At 40.6% G+C, this 19,231-nt stretch overlaps 1 protein-coding gene across 3 annotated transcripts in view; it reads right to left on the reverse strand.

The window, feature by feature from the left end:
• Positions 1-19,231, reverse strand: part of CTNNA2 (catenin alpha 2) — a 1,192,234-nt gene that overhangs the window by 319,294 nt on the left and 853,709 nt on the right. The window lies entirely within an intron of this gene.

Below are 19,231 nucleotides of genomic sequence, written 5' to 3' on the forward strand. Positions count from 1 at the left end.
TTTAATTTTCGCATCACCTAATATTACTAGTCTTCTTTTGATTTTGTCCAATCATTTAAAAACGTAAAACCATTCGCAGCTTGCAGGTAGCATGCCGAACTGCGGACCAATACCACCATTTCCCTAAGTGGAAGATAGTGCAGCTTGGCATCAGACAGATTCTCGTGAAGAATGATGGACACGCTCACCCCAAACACTTTCCCTTTCTCCTTGTCTCAAAAACAAGGAAGATATACAAACCCATTGTGTCTAATCTCTACTTCATCTTTTAAAAATGACTCTGATTTCTTAAACGATTTCTTTTTCTTCAAACTTCTTTGGGGACTTTCTTTCTCTCTCTGCTTTCTCCACTGAACTTTCTTTTTTATTGTGCAAGTTTGTTCTCTCACTAATAAATTTTACTTTTACTACCAGAAGCACTACTGGGTTTGACATTTTTAGTGAGGATGCTGAGACTTCCCCAGATTTTGTTTATCACTTGCCTTTTCATAACCACGGACAGCCACAGCCCTTCCTAAATGAAGGATTGATGCCTACACAGCATGACCTACACCTGGAAATCTATTAACAATTAACAGCCAGTAAAAAAGACAACACAAAGATCCAGACTGCCAGCTTCATGGGTGGGAGGAGGCAGATTAAAGTGCTAATGATGTGCACAGGATTTAACATTTTAATGTCTGTCCAGTGGCATCTGAAACTCTACGCTGGTCATAAATACAATTTGTTTGTTTGTTTAAAGAGAAATACTGTTCCATATGCATGATCATTTCTAAAACTAAACTAAGCCATGCATGTGAGAAGGAGAGTGACAGTCATTCCTGCTTGTTTCATTATAGATCAATTAGACCAAGGCTGGAAGTCCTCTCTTAAACACACCTCACCAAATGTGTTTCTGCAGAATTAACTTGTGCCCAGCAGTGACCGTACTCCTGTCTGGTGTACCTCTGTATGTTAACAGTACCTCAAATCAAGGATATGCACAGCTTAAAAAATGATATAAAATTTGACTCAATAAGCAGAAGAATTGGAATAGCATCAATGAAACCATTTTTTTCCAGATCTAGACTAGGTGTAACCCATGACTGCTTATACCAAGATTTTGGAGGGCAGCAGCTATGAATGCAATGGAGATAAAGAAGAAAAATGGGGAGAGCCACTCTTTTCTCAAGCTAGTCCATATTCAGCCTGTCACAGGGTAGGGATATCTCTGTCCTTTTAGTCTTTGACACCAAAAAATAGTTGGTCACCATTGCTCTGGAATACAACCCTTTATGTGGGAGACAGCAGAAGTGGCAGGGGGAGTCGAGAGGGGATGGGAGCAATAGTGGACATCGTGCAAGATCCCTTCTGCCCCTTTTCCACCACAGAGAAGACCTGTGAAGATAACCAGCAGCTACCGTCTGCTAACCAACAATCTAGGACTTCTGGGAATCTCTACTATTGGAAAACTAGAGCTTGATGTGCAGCCCTATATCTTAATGGACCCATCTCTGCAGTTGGCTTCTTTGGAATGTTGCAGGACCAGTTGGAGAGTATTTAAATCCACACGTCTCAATCACATTAAAATGATCTCTGGCAACCAAACTGAGGCACGCAGATTTATTTTTTATTTTTAAAAAATATTTATTTATTTGACTGTGCCAGTTCTTAGCTGCCGCACTCAGGATCTTCGTTGCCATGTGCGGGATTTTTAGTTGTGGCATGTGAACTCTTAGTTGCGGCATGTGGGATCTAGTTCCCTGACCAGGGATCGAACACGGGCCCCCTGCATTGGCAGCATGGAGTCTTAGCCAGTGGACAACAAGGGAAGTACCAGCACACAGATCTAAAAGGCAGCAAGCATAATCCTGCCCCACAAGCATGCCTGGTGTAGTCCTGATGCCCATGGTGAGGACGGAGGATGCATGCCTACTGTGTGATGCATCTGTGGCTGTGGCAGAGCATTTGATTCACCTCAGTTGTCACAGACTCAGGCTTGTTAGATAAAAGGGCCGCACTTCTTCCCGCACCCTTCACTGGCCTGTAGAAATGGACAATTTTCTCAAACTGCTAATGCCAAAAGTCTTCAGTGGAGCCAAGGGAAGGAATAAAAAAAAAAAAAAAAAAAGAGGTTTAAAGGTATGCTCTGAATTTGCTAATAGGCATGCATGGTCCTTTTGGAACCAAAATAGAATTTTTGATGAATTACCTTGTGGCAAATTTGAAATATTATATTAGCCTGGGGGCCCCAACAAGACATAATTCACTCCACTGGTGAGAACAAATCTCATTTCCACATTCATTCCTTTAAACTCATTATTGACCCGGGGGAAAATGCTAGCCGGGAGCAAGTTTTAATAAAGACACTGGCGGAATCATTGCTATAGTACTAAATGCAATAATAAGCAACATGCCAATTGGTGGCAATGGACCCTTAGACCTGCTGAGACCCTGGAAGGCAGCTTCTGAAGAGCTTAACTCTCCATCCAGAGCAGAACAGGACATCCAAGAAAAGATTTCATTATTTTATGTGATAATCTGTCATATAAAAATCACTCTGGCTTAAATGGTCTGATTGTCAGCTTGCCTTCAAATGAACCATTGCTGAAAATTGATTTTAAATTAATTTTGATTTAAAAAACCTGGCAGATGCAATAGAGGAATTAAAAAAAAATGATAACTTTGGGGTCAGAAATACCTAGATTCAAATTTTAAATCCAGGACAAATTTTATTCCCTCCTTAAGACTCAATCTCTGCCACTAGAATTATGCTTTCAGCTAAACATAAATTATCTGTGGGCAGGGTCCATGTCTTTATTGTTTGTTGCTACATCCTCACATGCCTTATCATATAATAGATGTTCATTAACTACGCATCAAATGGCTCTATCTTCAAGGACTGTTATAAAGATTAAGAGAGCTAAGATATGTAATTCTTTTGGCACCTTGCTTGACACGAGACAGTTCACAACATATTCAGAACAAATTAACTGCTGGTACAAGGCCACTGGTGGAAAGGCCACAGAAAAGAGCTTTTAATGAAAAATCCAACCAAACTGAAGAGGTCTGCCCACTGCTGTGGTTCTGGCAGGAAGGGACCAGGTCCAGGGAAGTCAAGAAAGGGAGACAGGACACCTTGAAAATGCAAGGGGGACATTTAAAAAGAGCCAGTAATGCCAGTTAGGGAGCTGTGTTTGCTAAAAAAATCTTCAGCCTTAATCAGCAGATTGGAAGGTTTCTCTGGGGTTCCAGAGTATATCTATGTCTAGGCAGGTAAAGTCAAATAAAAAATTAAATCATATCTCTAGAGAATCCACCTAATCAGCTGGTAGAAGGGAAGCACACATGTGCCTGGAAAGGCGACCTGTCCTAACTTGTTTCTCCTCAACTCTCACTGCCCTGACCCAGCCCTTCCACTTCAGGCTGGCCCATTGGTCCCCAACATTCTCTGTGACCATATGATGACTTTCTCATTCCCCTGTGCTTGCTCTTTGAGATTGTCTCTGCCAATCTAATTTCTACATAGTCTTTAATCCCAAAATAATCTATACCACATTCCCATTCGTTGTATGAGAGGGAGAGAGAGAATCCTAGTACCACAGTGTTATTCTCATCTCTTCTCAATCTTTATCACACCCTGTCATTTGCTTCTATACTGCGAAGATTTCTCTCATTGTTTATAACGTATATATCTTGTTTTCCTGAAAGGAAACATTACTTCTCCAAAGCAGGAACATCTCCCTGGTGTATATCCTCCACCGTCTGGTTACTCACCCATATGACCCAACAAACACCCATGCAATAAACGGTGAAAGGAAGTCAGCAGGTACCCGGTTCACAGTGTATTGACAGGAATGAATGACCTTTGTGTGATTCTCTGTAACTTTCCACAAACTTTTAGAGAAATGACAATATGCAAGGGATTCAGAAGGAATATCGCAGAAAGAATGTCAACAGCATCTATGCATATACACATAAGCATATACATTAAATACCCGCACACGCACACACACAATGAGGTTATATCTCCACCTAGTCATTCTCAGAGGCAGGATTCCTAAGCAGGATCTGATTTAGGTTCTGACTACAATCAACTCCTGTGAGCCAGGACTGCCCATACCAGCAAAGCACCTTGGGAAAGAGCCCAGAGCCTCTGTAGTAGGATCAAGGCTGTCCCACGCCCCACCCCCCAGCCACTGGTGCTGATTCTCTGGGCTAAGTGTTTCTCCAGTTGACTGCTCCCAACCTTTTCCCCTCTACTCTGTTCCTCCTGCTCAATGGGTCTTTTAGTTTGGCCCCTCCAGCCCTGCCATCCCCCCATAGATAGGGATGTCCCTGCAGTACACAAACAGGCATCTCCCTTTAACCTCACACAACCTGAAATCAACACAATAAAGTTTCCATCGTCGTTGCCTCCTCATTCAGGAGAGAGAAAAGACCAAATGGTTATGGGTGCTTTAATAAGGAAATGATCATCCTTCCCTGAGAAATGTGGAGAATGACAAAAAACCAAAAAAGCAATCCATCTGCTTTCTGATTGCTGGGATGGGAATGTGGGTGAGCCAGGGGACAGAGACAGCTAAGAGTTTGTTGCCACAAAGAGCAAAATGGAGAGTTCAGAGAGTTCTCCTCTTCACTCCAGAATTACCTACTGATCATTTCCCCCGTCATAGTAACTGTGAAATGCATCCAATACTGGATGCCAGATAAGGAGTCCATATCAACAAGGAAACATTTCCAGACATCAGAATTGTGAGGAAACAGAGGGAGTAACAAAAGAATGGAACCACATATACATACAAAAGGGAGGGTGATTTCTAGCGCAGATGGTTGCCAACATGGAGCAAGGGGATAAGTGATTATCACAAAGTTGAAAGAAGCAAGTCTAGGGTATATGTTATAGCTAAAGTCCGACAGGGGTGCAGATAAGATATCAGGACAGACGATTAGGGAATTAATTAATTAAGACTCTGTTTATACTTCTATTGTCAGTGTTAATTATTTGTTGGTTTGAGTAAGCTCCCCTGTCTTCCTTAGAGGCTGTCAGCGAATGATAACGTACTTGGATTTCCACAAGTATCTCTTGTTGTTTCCAAGGATTGTACTTGCAGCATTAGCTCATATGTTCACATAATGACAGTAATAATCAAGGAACACATACTCAAGGAAGCTAAAAATGCCTTTTTTTTTCAACAAGAGGTATGTTACTGTCCTTCCTTTAGTCTTTGGCTTCTGTCTGGTTTTTGGTACATCGGGGTAAGCAGAGAAGACGAAATGGTTAGGTTCTTTGGAAGAGGATGGGCTAGCAAGAGATCCCTCTGTGAAGAATGTGCAGACCATCAAATCCATTTTACAAATGACACCCCTCCTCTGTCCCTCTTCTGCCTCCACTCAGGCATTCATAATTCCAGTAGCACAGCCTGGCGGGAGATCTGGTTTGGAAATCTGCCAATAAGGAAGCCTTCCAATGAGGAACCAGTGATAGAACTGGTATGATCATGCCTCTGATTAATTTCTACCTTTAACAAAAGAGCAGCTGCTATTCTACTGTTGGTTTCTTACAGCTGGCCTCAGACTTACAAGCAGAAAGCAGCATGTGTTTTAACTTCTGCAACCCTGTAAGAGTCATCAGGATCTATGCAGTAGGGGAAGGGGTGGGTGCAGAGATTGGAAAGAGATAAATCCAGGTCTGTATCAGCAATGCCTTAGGAATATTCCTGGAGAGAGAAACTGAACTTCTAAGATGGAAAGAAATAAGGAAGCTAGATTCAGCAGTTTTGATTACTGAATGAAAGGGTATGTGTAAATGGGAGGGGAAAATGAAAGAAACAAGTCTGCTGGAGACCAAAAACATGCAGTCATGTGAAATTTGATCCAATTCCACTCTAGGGTGTTATTTTGGAGATATTTATAACTTTTTAACCAATAAATAACAAAAGAAAATCTAATCAAAACCATCCTCCTTTAAAAGCTAGACCTGAAGAAATTGACATTTTTTTTTTCCTTTTTAAGAAGTTACTTGGTTTCCTTAAATGGAAAGTTTTCTGTGGTACATCTTATTTTAGAATCTCTAACTTTATCTTCTCTTTTTTCCTACCTAAAAAAATGTTTGAACTGTTGGTAATTTGTGATTTTTGTTATTTCTGGGCACATTAAGATTGGCCATTAGTGTCAAATGCTAAAGGCGGTGATTCCAAAGGAAAAGGAATGGAGTCGCATGTCCATATAACCCTTAGCAGCGCACAAAGATGAACTGAAGGAGAGGCAAGGGGGGGGGGTGGGGTGGGGTGGGGAGGAGGACAAAATCTGACTGTAGAAGCAGATAAAATGACAGGAAGACTAGAGTTGCCATCTGCTGGAGGATGGAAAGAATGACATTTGACACTCACTATTTGCCAGAGCAAAGCTAAACTCAGTCAAAATAATAAATCTCCAAGTACTGTGTACTGCCAGTTAAAGGATAAAAAATTGGGAAGGGGGTGTTATTATTTCAGTATGGCAGTCTTTGAATAATGTAGAAAATATATGGGGGAAGTAAAACAATACCATCCTCTTTTCTTAACTTGCACTCTGCATGCTCTTAAAAGGGATGATGAATACCGCTTTATATGCTTTCAAATGCCAACATGTTCCTTCAACATGTATTTCTCACTTTCACCACTGCGACTTTGAAAATAAAATTGATGATGGGGTTTCTTCTGTAAGTATGCCTAGTCATTGCTTCCAGATTTTCTTTCTGCTTATGTAACATGGCCAAATGCATGAAGCTTACTTAAGTTCAATATAGAGAGCACTGGACTGGGAGTCAGGACGGACAGGTGGATAATATCAGTTTGCCTACCAGCCACCAATGTAATTGTAAGCCAATCACTTTATTCCTCTGGGCCTAGGGAGTTTAAAGCTGTAAAATTATAAATGATATGGAAGATGGGCTGCAGAGTTTAAAGGATCTCTGAGGCCCTTTTTAGCTCTCAAATTCTGTGAATCTATAAGCATTCCAAACTCATGTAGCACTTATAACATGAATATTCAATATAAATTCTCATCATTGCTTCTACGGAATGCAGCAGAACAGTATCTAATGGCTTGATTAATCAGCCAAAACCATCTTCCTTACCAATGAAGGGAAGGATGTTTTCCCCCTTTTCATATTGTAGAGAAAGAGCCATTTATTTAAACTTGCTTTCTCTGACACTGTTCTTGTTGCAGCAAATGCCATAGAAAGTTCCCTGAGGGGGGGAGGGATAAATTAGGAGACTCGAATTAACATATACACACTGCTATTTATAAAATGGATAATCAACAAGGACCTACTGTATAGCACAGGGAACTCTACTTGATATTACATAATAACCTATAAGGGAAAAGAATCTTAAAAAGAATATATATATGTATAGAATCCCTGCATCGCCACCCCTGGAACTGCCCCAGGCAGAGAAGATTTTCTCCCTCAGCATCACCCTAATTGCTTTCTCCACTCAAGAGTGCCCTGCCCTGAGGCTGAGCAGCCAGAGCCTCTGTACCATTAACCCTTTGGGGCCACATGGTCTGTAGATGGTGCCGAAATGGGGTGGGGGTGTTACTAATAATTCCACCTTCTTTCAGCTTCTAGTGTAGGCCCTAAGAAGTGGAAGAGTCCAGGGTCAGGAACCCTGTGGACATGCTGTGCATCCTTATATAGCTATAGATATATAAATTGATATATATATATAGAATATATATATATATATATATATATATAAATTGAAGTATAGTTGACATGCTGTAAATCAACTATACTTCAGTTTAAAATTTTTTTAAACAAGAAAGTTCCCTGATGAGGAAAAAGATCCATGAAACCAGCTTTAAGAACCACAGAGTTAGAATAGCAAGCAACCTCGTAGATCAGAAGTGGAAACTGAGGTTAAGGAACTCATCCATACTGGTTTGGGATTAAAATGGATTTAATCATTTAATTGGCAAATTCTTCCTTACCCGAAACAAACCCATCCTTCTTTCTGAAGCTCTAAATCCTGCATACCTACAGCATCCAAGTCAGGATACGCTTCCTTTCCAACCAATGCTTCTCCAGCCCAGAGTGAGTCCTCCCTCCTTTGGAAACACTGGTGTTTAATATTTGAAACCCTCACTTAGCAATGAACATAGATGGCTTATTATTCATTTATTCATTTGACAAATATGTAATGAACACATTTTTGATGGCTTACGTTCTTTTAGGTGGAACAGAAGAGTTAAACCCATTTTCACGAAGCTTATATTTTAATGGGAGATGGGAGAAACATATATAAATAGGAAAATATCCAACAGTAGTATGTGCCATGGCAGATCATTAAAACAGGGTGGTATGAAAATGATTTGATACCTTTTTTAGATTGAGTGTCAAGGAAGACTTCTCTGAGTAAGTGCCCGCTAAGTGGGGACTTGAGTGACAAGGAGATGGCTCTTTCTAAAATGGTACAGAATTGCATTTGGGGGAAAGAAATCAAAGGAAGAAATGAGGCTGGAATAAAATCAACAAGAGGGATAGTGAGGAAAGGTGAGGTGAGGGAGGTGAGCAAGATGCAGATGATTGGGGGGTCTCAAGGTCATGCTGAGAAATGTAGATTTTATTCCAAGCATTCTGGGAAGCTAAGCAAAGAACTGAGTTCTCTTTTCATGTAAATCAGTCTTCCTGACCTCCAAGGGTTAACCTCTTACTTTTAAAATTATTTTTAAAAAATTTCTCACGACTCCTAGGAGGCCCAAACCTTTGTACATAGAAGGCTTTTTAATAAACTGCTGCTGATTGGCTGACCGGTTGGCTAGTAACATGAAATCTTTAAGTTAGATAATATTTTAAGTAGGAGCTTCACCTCAGGGCAGTCAGAGGTCAGGATGATTGCAGCCCTCAAACTCAAATCCACAGGAAGGCTGAAGAAATGAGCTCAGCGTGGAGGCAGCTGCCCTCAGACATAGCCTATGACTCGCAGACCTGATGTGTGACAATGTCTCACGCTGCTCCGAGCAGCCTGTTAGGAATGAAGGGAGCATCTTTTGTCGACTCCTCCCAGAGCAAAGCAAATCCTCTTACTTTGAAGAGAGGTTCTCACGGGGTCTTTGTACTCACGTGTCACACAGCTATAACTGAAACTTTGGAACAGGTATATCTGTAACAATTCATGGTGATCACGCTTAAAAAAGTATCTCTGTGTAAAACAGCAGCCTGAATAACAGGGAGGATTAATTCAGAGAGGTTATTCCATATTTTCTCTTTTAATACATGGCCCATATTTATATGTTTTTCTTTTGACTGGACAGCCATCTTTAACTGCAGCTTTAAGGGAAGCAAGTATAATAAAGAGATTGTTAAACATTATAAAAACTAGAATGCTTCTAATGTTAGCTGAGAGTAACCTGACTTATTTTTTACCCTGAGCTACAGAAAAGGCAAATTCTTTGTAATTAGAAAAAATAGGGGAGGGGTCATCGTCCTCCTTCTACCTGGCCCCTCGTGGTCTAAAGAGGTCCTCTAGGCTATGATGGGAGGAACATGTGTCTTGGAAACCCAGGTAGATGCCAGCATTTTTTAAAATCCTATGTGATACTGGGGGTGCTAAGAAGTACATATGGATTCACTAATAGAAGAGAAAAAGAAAGAAGAAAAGAAGGAAGGAAGGAAAGAAGGAGGGAGGGAGGAAGGGACAGAGGAAAGAAAGGAAAGAAAGGAGCTGGCAGGTATGGAGCACTGCAAGAGAGAGATCACAGATGAGAGACCACCAGTGCTATTTGGAGGCAGAGACCATAACCTCCCAAGCACGGAGGACAGTGCCTGGCGCATGGTTGGGGGAGAGGGGGTAGTTGGGGGAGGGGGAAAGAGAAACGTGGGAGGGAGGGGTGGGGGAGAGACAGAGAGAGAGAGAGAAGCGTGGGTAGAGAAAAGAGGTGAATTTGAGAGACAGCAGGCAAGCCAGAAGGAAAGAGAAATAAGAGGAAAAGCTAGAAATGAAGAGGAAAAAAGAGAAAAGATCTAGGTAATTATTCCCAAATTTGCGTGATTATCAGAATTAACCCGAGGGGATCGGCCTCAAAATACCGATTTCCAGGCCCTATCCCAGATCTATTATTTCAGAAGCTGGGGGTGGAGTTGAACTGTAGCCCCAGAATCTAACAAAAGTCAAACCCCAAAGCTCTCCGCAGGTGATGCTGATGTGCAGGTAGATTTGGGAACATGCTAAGGAGAAGAGAGGAAAGATGTGACTGGAGGGCAGTAGCGGGGCTGGTGCCTGCACTGAGCCTGGAGGTGGCAGCTGTGGCGCTGCCACAGGGCACCCACTTGTCTCCGAGCACACGGCTCATCTACAAGAACCAGAGTTCTCCTCCCGGTAGAAGTGGTACCCAACTTCTGCTCCCACATGACATGCCCTTCAGTGGCGTTTGGAACAGCACGTGGTGGCGGACCACGAAGGGAACTACTTGGGAAGCGGAGTTCTCCTTTGCCCGTGCCCGGGGGGCGGGGAAGCAGCTCTGGCCGGCCAGCCAGCTCTGGGGTTGCCAGGGGGCCGAGGGTGGTTGCGGAGTTTGGCCCCCGATTGTCGCCGATTTGTGAGAGAATCTCTCCCACACGCGGAGGAGTTAGCAAAAGTGACTTGGTCTCGGAAAACGACCAGGTGGCAATGGCAGCCGTCTAGCCTGACACGCATTTCCGATCGTCATGGTAACGCGCGCAGCGGCAGGGATGCGGCGGGGGAAGCGCGGTTGCGCTGGGACCTGGCGGGCGCGTGTGCCCGCCACCCCCTCCGCTCGCGCCGCCCGGAGCCGCGGGAGCCCGGGGGCGGCAGAGCCATGCGGGGAGCACTGCCGCCCAGGCAAGGGTACAGTTGCCTCTCGGGATGCAGGCGACGTGGGCCCGGATTATGTGTTACTATGACAATGGTAAATAGGTTCACTGGCTTTCAGAGAAGTGGCTACGTGCAGTTTGAGCGGCGGAAGGCACAATCTCCCTCCAGTTCCAGAACACACGTACCCATTCATGGGTCTGTTTTCACATCGCAGAAAACGAGGGGCTTAGGAAAGCCACTGAAATACTTAGTTTTAGTCCCTGGGCATTTTCCTGACAGTGACCTATACTGAGTTTGATTCCGTGGCTCCAACTAATCATTTTTTTTTTTTTTAAAGTCTTTCTACTAAGAAAGAAGAGAATGAAGCATGCTTATCAGATGATAATTAATTTGCTCTCCAGAAAAAAAGAAAAAGAAAATGAGCTAAATGTCCTGATAAAGTGGTTCTGTGAAATTCTACACATACCAGGAATGTCTCAAATATCATCTTTTAAAAACACAACCACATATAAAATTGTGATTGGTTCTGCTGTTGCTTCCAAGAGGAATATCCACTCTTTTCTGAAACCTGTTACACCTTTCAAAAAAGTAAACTAGAAAATGCAGAGCACCTTCAGAAGGGCTATAGCTTTTCCTAGAGTATATGTTATCTACCATGTCAGAGCCAGCCTACAAAACGTGTTAGCAGAATTAAGGTATTGATTAAATACAGTCATAGTAAACATGAAACTTACATTAATATTACCCACCACTGGTGATTTAGCATTTCATCATCCATCAGAGCCTACGAATGCATGTATACACACATTTATAAACAGTAAACCTTGCCACAATTAACAGGATTTATACAGCCTTTTAAATATTAGAAAAGACAGGTTTTTTAAAGCCCACTATCATATACTTTAAAAAAAGATATAGTAATTATCCTTGGTTGTGGTTCATTTGCATAAATTTTATGAATTCATTATATACCATAAATTATTTTAAAATATGCTGTTCAATAAACAAACACGTTCAAGAGAAATCACTGGTTGATTCTAACACACTTCTTTCACTTCATCTCTACATGCACTTTCCCCAGCATCTGTACTTTGTCCAATTAATACTCCCCTGGGAGTATTTCTGTTCCCACCAGTCAGACTTGGTCCAGGACCTCCTCACTTCCAGTCATGCCTGGAGAACCATCATAATATGTTTTCCCTTGTGCCATCTCCCCCACTCCCCCACCACGTGGAATCACCAAACCCTCTCAATTCAAGTCACACTTTCTTGTTTGTCCAAGAGGCCTTTCCATTCTACTCTAACCATGGTAAATATTTACTTGGTAGGTTTTGAGTTCTTCCATGTTATGTCAGTTATGGACTTTTCTTATATTGATTCTTTTATTCATTTTTATATATGAGCATGTCAAAGAAACTGCCATGCCAAATTTATCTTTATATCTGCTACAGTGGTTAGCACATTTAAAAAAAAATACTTAAATGAATGAATGAATATTAATGTTGGAACACTCTGATGGACTCAGTTGCTTAGAGGAATTCCTATGGTTATCTTCCTCCTCTACCCCTTCAGAGACATCACCTTCCTAACGGAATGAAATGTGGAGATGTGGTTTGTATCCTGATTCAAACAAATATACTTCAAAAAAAAAAAATTGAGGGATAATGGGAGGTATCTAAATATGGACTGTGTATTAGTAATATTAAGAAATTATCATCTATTTGCTAAGGTGTGATAATGGTATTATGGTTATAAAAATGTTCTTTTTTTCAGATATATACTAAAAATGTTTAGTAGTAAAATGTTACGAGATGCATGATTTACTTTAAAATACTCACAAATGATAATGAAATAGTGGCAAGACATTAATAATTATTAAGTCTAATATTAATAATTAAGTCTAAGTCTAATGAAGTAATTTTTAGTCGCCTCTCTTCATACCATATTTGATAAGGAATAAAATAATAAGAAGAATGAAAATAAGTAAAGACTATACCTCCACATAGCAATTATCTGGAGGTGATTTCAAATATTCTGCCTGTTCCTTATTTAACCACTGTGTGAGGCAAGCAGCTGACTGTATCACAATTCACAGAAGGTAAATCATAGTTCTGTCCTAGAGGTATGTACTAGGCCTGCTGGAGCCCAGGGAGAAAAACAGCTAGTAAACTTTAGAACACTAAAGGTTTCTTCCCATCGACATCCCCCATTTTGTTGGGAAATGGCCTGTTGGCCAAAGAAGCGAATGGCAATGCTAAATGCTAGAAAAATGACAATAATAATGAAAAAGTTTTAAAGTTGCATTCTACCTCCCAGGTGTAGAATGCAACTTTAAAACTAACCGTATATGTATCAGCAAGTTTATTTCTTTAAAGTTGTTATATATAGCAAGAACATTAATCCCATTTTATAGATGAAGAAACTTAGGTCCTGACAGTTAACATATACATTTATCCTTGAGTTGTTTAAAATTATTAAATGGATGAAATATAATTCCCAAGATTAAGACAGTAGGTAAATCTCAGAATCAAAGCAAAATTATTCCCTGACATTCTGATTATTACTTTAACATGCAATTCTTCCCTTATCTGTTCCTGAACAGTTGGATGGAAAACATTGCCTCATTTCTTACCAGCAGGATACAGGAAGAGATGCTCTCCCTGCTGCAGAAGAGACCCAGTTCATGAGTTGTTATTTTCTGTATACAGAACATCAAAAATTTCTGGAAGGCTTTTAAATATGTTTCATTTTAACCCTCCTGACACCACTGCAGTTAGGTGGGTGGTAAATGCCATGTAGTTTACTTTAGAAATCAAGAATGCTTATGACAGCTGGAATGATGTTCTAGCTGGCAATGGAAACAGAGTAGAAAGAATCCGGGAACCGGAGACCCAGATACAGCCTTACTATATCCACATCACCAAAGTCACACAGTATTGCTTTCCTTTTTCAGCTCTCAGGGTTTCTGAAAGAGCAAAACCATCAAAGTAAACAGTACTTTGCTTTCCACATTGGTTGAATAATATCCTGAGCGGTACACTTGGATCTCAAAAAGATTTCGGAAGCCTTTGCAATGTTCATAACAGCTATAGGAGAGATGTACTATTCACCATATTATGTAATGAAACAAACTTTGGGCTCAAAGGGATGTGGCAAGTTTGGCAATATGCCTGTTTCATTTTGTGAAACAACTATTTAGTTGTTTGAAACAAAAACAACAATAATAAAATGGTGGGTATCCATCAGCCCTTGTTAGGCAATTGCACTGAAAGGAAGTGGTTGAATTCCATTAAAAACATTTCAAATTTGGAGGCATCCTTCAAACACCAATTACACTGAAATCAGGTAGATGAAATTAAATTCTTTCAGAGAATTACCTATCTTTAAAATAAGTAATTACCCATACCGGGTTATTACTAATCTGAACATAGTTAACCTATGCATATGGTCAAAGGAACTCAAGGCAACTGTTTGAGTAGAGAGGGCTACAACCAGACCAGGCTCGTGTCTGTAATAGGGTTTGGTGAAGGATGGGATTCTCCCTTTGACAGCAGCTCCCAAAGCATAGCACTGAACCCCTAACATCCTACCTTCCTTTAATCACCAGTTATGAATTGTTCAACAGACATCCATCAACATTAGTGGTACCATTCTGATACCGCTAATGTTGAATGTCTAGTGTAAGATGCAGCAACCCAATAAAGGTAGAAACAGGTATATCTCCTGTCTGTCTTGCTCTAAGGACTGGGAAGGAATCCCTGCCTAGCTGAAGACCCTGTCTAAAGGCCTGGCTTCAAGAGAAGGATCCAATATGATTTTTTGATTGTTTTTGTATTTACCCTGTTTCAGTTTATAAGTGGGGGGTAAAGTTGCATTACAGTTAGAAGACCACCCGCCACATAAATAGGTTAGAGCTAGAAGCCTCTGAAATAAGCTAACAACACCTTTATACTGAGTGTCACCTTCACTTTCCAGCCCTTGTTATGTACTTTAGAATTTACTGATTCATGAAGGTCAGAGCTGAAAGGGATCTTAGAAATCCTCCCAACCAACTTCCATTCTCTATATACAGAAGAAATGTACCCTAAAACCACAGAGCTAATAAGTGGCAAAACCAGAATTTAAACATGGATATTCCAACTCTATGATCAGGACACACCACTATACCAGAAATATAATCTAGATTTTGCTCTTGAGAAATTTCAACCTAGGAAATGTGGGAAAAAAATAGGGAAAGGGGCTTAGAAACAACTAGAGAGCAATTTTAGACAGCATGTAGCAGAGCATTTAGTTTATAGATGAGTCATAATTCAAAGAAAGTAGGGATTAATATGGACTTCTAGGACTGTGATTCCCCACTAATGAATGAAATCTTCAAAGAATGGAGTACTATCCAAAATGTCTTATACATCCTAGTACTTGCCACAGTTAATGAAACAGAGTAAGTACCCATGACATGGTAGTTGAATGGATGGGCGGCTATATGGATTTGTGGATGGATAGTCTGGAGAAAGGAAGCCCTCATAAAGGAAGTGGGATATAGTAGGGGTTAGAATAAGAAGGACAGTGTAGATGCTATACAGTATTGAAACGAGCATTATTTACTTAAAGGATGTTGAAAAAACAACTTACTTGCAGTAGAAGACACTTACTAGGAAGTAGCACATGATGAATTTAGACACTCCATAAGAGTATCACACAGCTGATCGTCACCTATTCTCATGACTTTACTGGATTATGTTTAGACTGGTGTTGTAAGTGCAGGGAGAGTTTGAGAAACTTGTTAATGAATCCAGACTCCCACATACAAAATGAGATTTCTGAATGTGTGTGGTCGTTGTTATTCTGTTCCGTTCTTTTTCTACACAAATAGCAACAGATGGTTGGAGGGTGCCAAGAGGAGTGGGAATCCAGGAGGCAAATTTAAATTGCCCCATCTTCTCTTTTGCTGGGTCTCCGCTGGATGAACCCCAGGGGGAAGGAAGACTGTAGAAGAATTCTTTGGCTTTTACACAGCCAAAAGACTGATTGGTATGCAGCCTTCTTAGGTGCCCCATACTTGGATCTAGGGAATGCAGACAAATCTCTTATCACCAATACCAGCTGTGTTAAGTAAATGGCTTAGGTTTTCTATGCCTTGATTTCCACATATATATTGGGAAAGTGGTAGAATCTCATAGAACTTTTAGGAATAAATGGACTTAATATATTAATGTGCTTTACTTTACAGTCAGAGATATCACTCTATAAGGTTTGGTGGAGCTGATGAGGAACTGGTGAACATTTATGAAGTGAAGATTTATCAAAGGGTACATCGACCCTTTAAGGAGGTTATCTTGTGTTCAACATTCCTCTTGTGTCTCAAATCCCATCACACAGGATCCAGCATGCTAGCTATTTCACAAGTTCATGAACATAGGCTTGTTTTGGCCTTAGGGCCTTGGCTCTTGCTATTTCCTCTCCTTGGAGTTCACATGTCCTGGAGCTTTAACTGGCTGACCCCTACTCATTATTCAGGTTTCAACTCAAATGTCACCTCTTCAAGGAAGCATTGCCTAACCTTAGATAAAGTAGGCCCCTTCCCTCAATTTCTCTCTTCCACATGGCTCTATTTTAACTTTCCCTAGCTATTCAGTATCTAAAAATTACCTTATATGTCTGTTTGCTTACAAAGTTACTCAGTCTTATTCAGAGACTAGAATATGCCTGCATATGTTAAGTGCTCAACAGATATTTGTTAACTCCTAACTGGTGGGCTGATTGATTGACAAGAACAGGACCCCAAAGCATATACATTGAAAATAGTATTAGTTATAGCTTCAAACAATAAGTAATCCTCTTCTGAAAAGAGCAAATACCCAAAGCAGACTTCATACAGAATGACAGCAGTAGGCTTTAATGGAAAATTTCTCTCTCTCTCTCTCTCTCTCTCTCTCTCTTTTTCTATTCAGCCTTGAGGTGAAAGGCAAACTGAAGGAGAGTGTTGGTCATTGTAACCAGGTTCCTTCACTTAAAACACAATCACAAGTTGAGAAAAGCTCTAGGTCCTTTATGCCCATGTCTGTCCTCAGCCTGGTGAAATAAACTTGTACTGTCGAAAGCTTAGCCTCTCCTACCTACTCCCCCACCTCACTTCTGGGGTCTCAAATAAAGGGAATCCAACAAACTACAGTAATGCTTGATTTAGACCAGTGACTTGCACATGCTAGAAGCTTAATAAGTTCTATTGGTCTTATTACTTGTATAAAGGCCTAACAGTACCTAAGGACTTGTACGTTTTCTAGAGATATTTAACTTGTGGTCTTAAGATTGGAGCATCAATCTTTCAACCTTCAGAAAACCAAGATCCAGTTAAGCAACTGCTTAGGAATATAAAAGTTCAGTTTAAATAAGTATGTGCCTAGCTGTTTCTACTTTAAAAATTGTTCTAACATCTAAATGATTCTTCCCAGTTAAATACAATATTCTTTAATATTTATGTACTGTTATTTTAATTTTAAATTTCTATTTTTATAGGCAAAGGACAATTGAGCGGAAAAATGTTATACCCTCTCTCTCTCATGCTGTGAAGCAACCTGTTTTACTGTTTAAGCCTGTGTTTGTTCTGTTTCAATTGTACAGAGGAAACAGTTCTGGCACTTTTAAAAATCAAAGATCTATCACTCAACAGGAGAACATAGCAACCTAGGAAAGGGAATTATGAGGAATAGAGAAAAGATACAGTGCTTCTAAAACCTCACTGGGCTTATGAATCACCTAGGAATCTTGTAAAAATGTAGATTATAATTCAAGTATATCTTGGGTGGAGTCTGAGAGTCTGCATTTCTCACAAGCTCTAGGTGATGCTTGTGCTGCTGGTCCTTGTGTTTATGGATGATGCTGTTTGGGTCACGTGGCTTGAGAAATAAAAATCACTTTAGAGCATTTGGTATTGTACTTGCAGTTATAGTAACATTAAGCCAGTACTATTTTATTTAACCTACAAAAATGACCAAAAATTCTTCCCCACCCATGCAGAGATGAAGCCTCTTTCTCCTCTCCTTGAGTCAGGATGACCACATGACTAGCTTTGGCCAACAGACAACAGCAACCTGCTGGAAGACGAGACCTGAAAAGTACTTGTGCACTGAGACTTGCTCTCTCTTGCTGCTCTAAGAACCCTTCAATCACCACACAGTTGCACCAGAGCTAGCCTTCTGGAGGATGAAAGGCCACATGGAAGAGAAGCAAGGTCCCCCGGCAACGGCCTGCCAATCGCCATCCCTTTGAGAGAAGCCATCCTAGGTTATACAGTCTCCAGCTAATTCTCCAGTTAACCACAGTCAAGCTGGCTTATGCAGAAGATCTGCCCCAACACACAGGACCATGAGCTAAATAAAATGATTGATTGTTGTTTTAACCACCAAGGTTTTTGTTTGTTTGCTTTGTTTTGTTTTTTTCATGCAGCCTCTAAAATATGAACTGATACTTAAGAAGGAGCAATAAGAGTTTGCAAAGTCAGAGGTGCATAACACTATTTGTGCTTATGATTCTTTTTCCTTCTTGTCTTCATTCTATGTGGTATAATTTTGGTCTCATATAATAGAAATGGATATCAGTAGTTATTGCAATAGAATTCGAACTATTTTTCTATATTATAATTAAATTTATTTTTACCTTGTATTTTACTATGTTGAATCCTTCTGTTTAGAAGTTAAGTCACGTGCCCAGGTCACACAGTTTGTAAATGGCAGAACACTTTTTAGCCTAGCACAGTCAGAAATTTCAAAAGTTCCTTGCAGTAGGTTATTCAGTGTCTCAATTCTTCTGCTAAGATGCAAATACAGAATTACATTCTGAAGGACATGCTCTCCAGCCCTCACCTAGTTTCATGTTTGAGAAGGTAATGCTAGGCCCAGTTACAAAGGAATGATCTTACACTGATATGAGATGCCAATGGCAAACCCTCTTGGGGGAAGGACTCAGCATCAGCCAGTCCTTGACCCAGAGCCCTTAGACAGACAGCACTGGTGTTGCACTGTTCCTTTGCAGGTTTACTCACTGTTGGGCAGCCTCTCCCAATGTTGATGGTCCTTGACCATCTGGGCTCTTCTCAAAACCTGTCAATCTCCACCATATTTTTTTCTTTTTCACAGCCATGTGAAATACCTATTACTCACAGTCTCATGGCCATGACTATATATTAAAAGCTGCTCACTATGGACTTGCACAATGTTCCCTACTTTGTGCCTCCTATTGAAGTGACCTCCACCTCCTCTGCTCCCTCCTATTCTTCCACGTTGAGAATCATCATGTTAAAAGAAGCTTTCCAAACTGGTATTCCACAAGCTGAATAACACCTGCAGTGTCACTTGCTTATGAATAGAATAGGATTCTTAAAAATTAGAATTTGAAAGCCTTTAATCAAACCATGTACTTTGCAGATAGCACAG

This window comes from Balaenoptera borealis (genome assembly GCF_965194805.1).
Source record: "Balaenoptera borealis genome assembly, chromosome: 15".
Classification (NCBI taxonomy): Eukaryota; Metazoa; Chordata; class Mammalia; order Artiodactyla; family Balaenopteridae; genus Balaenoptera; species Balaenoptera borealis.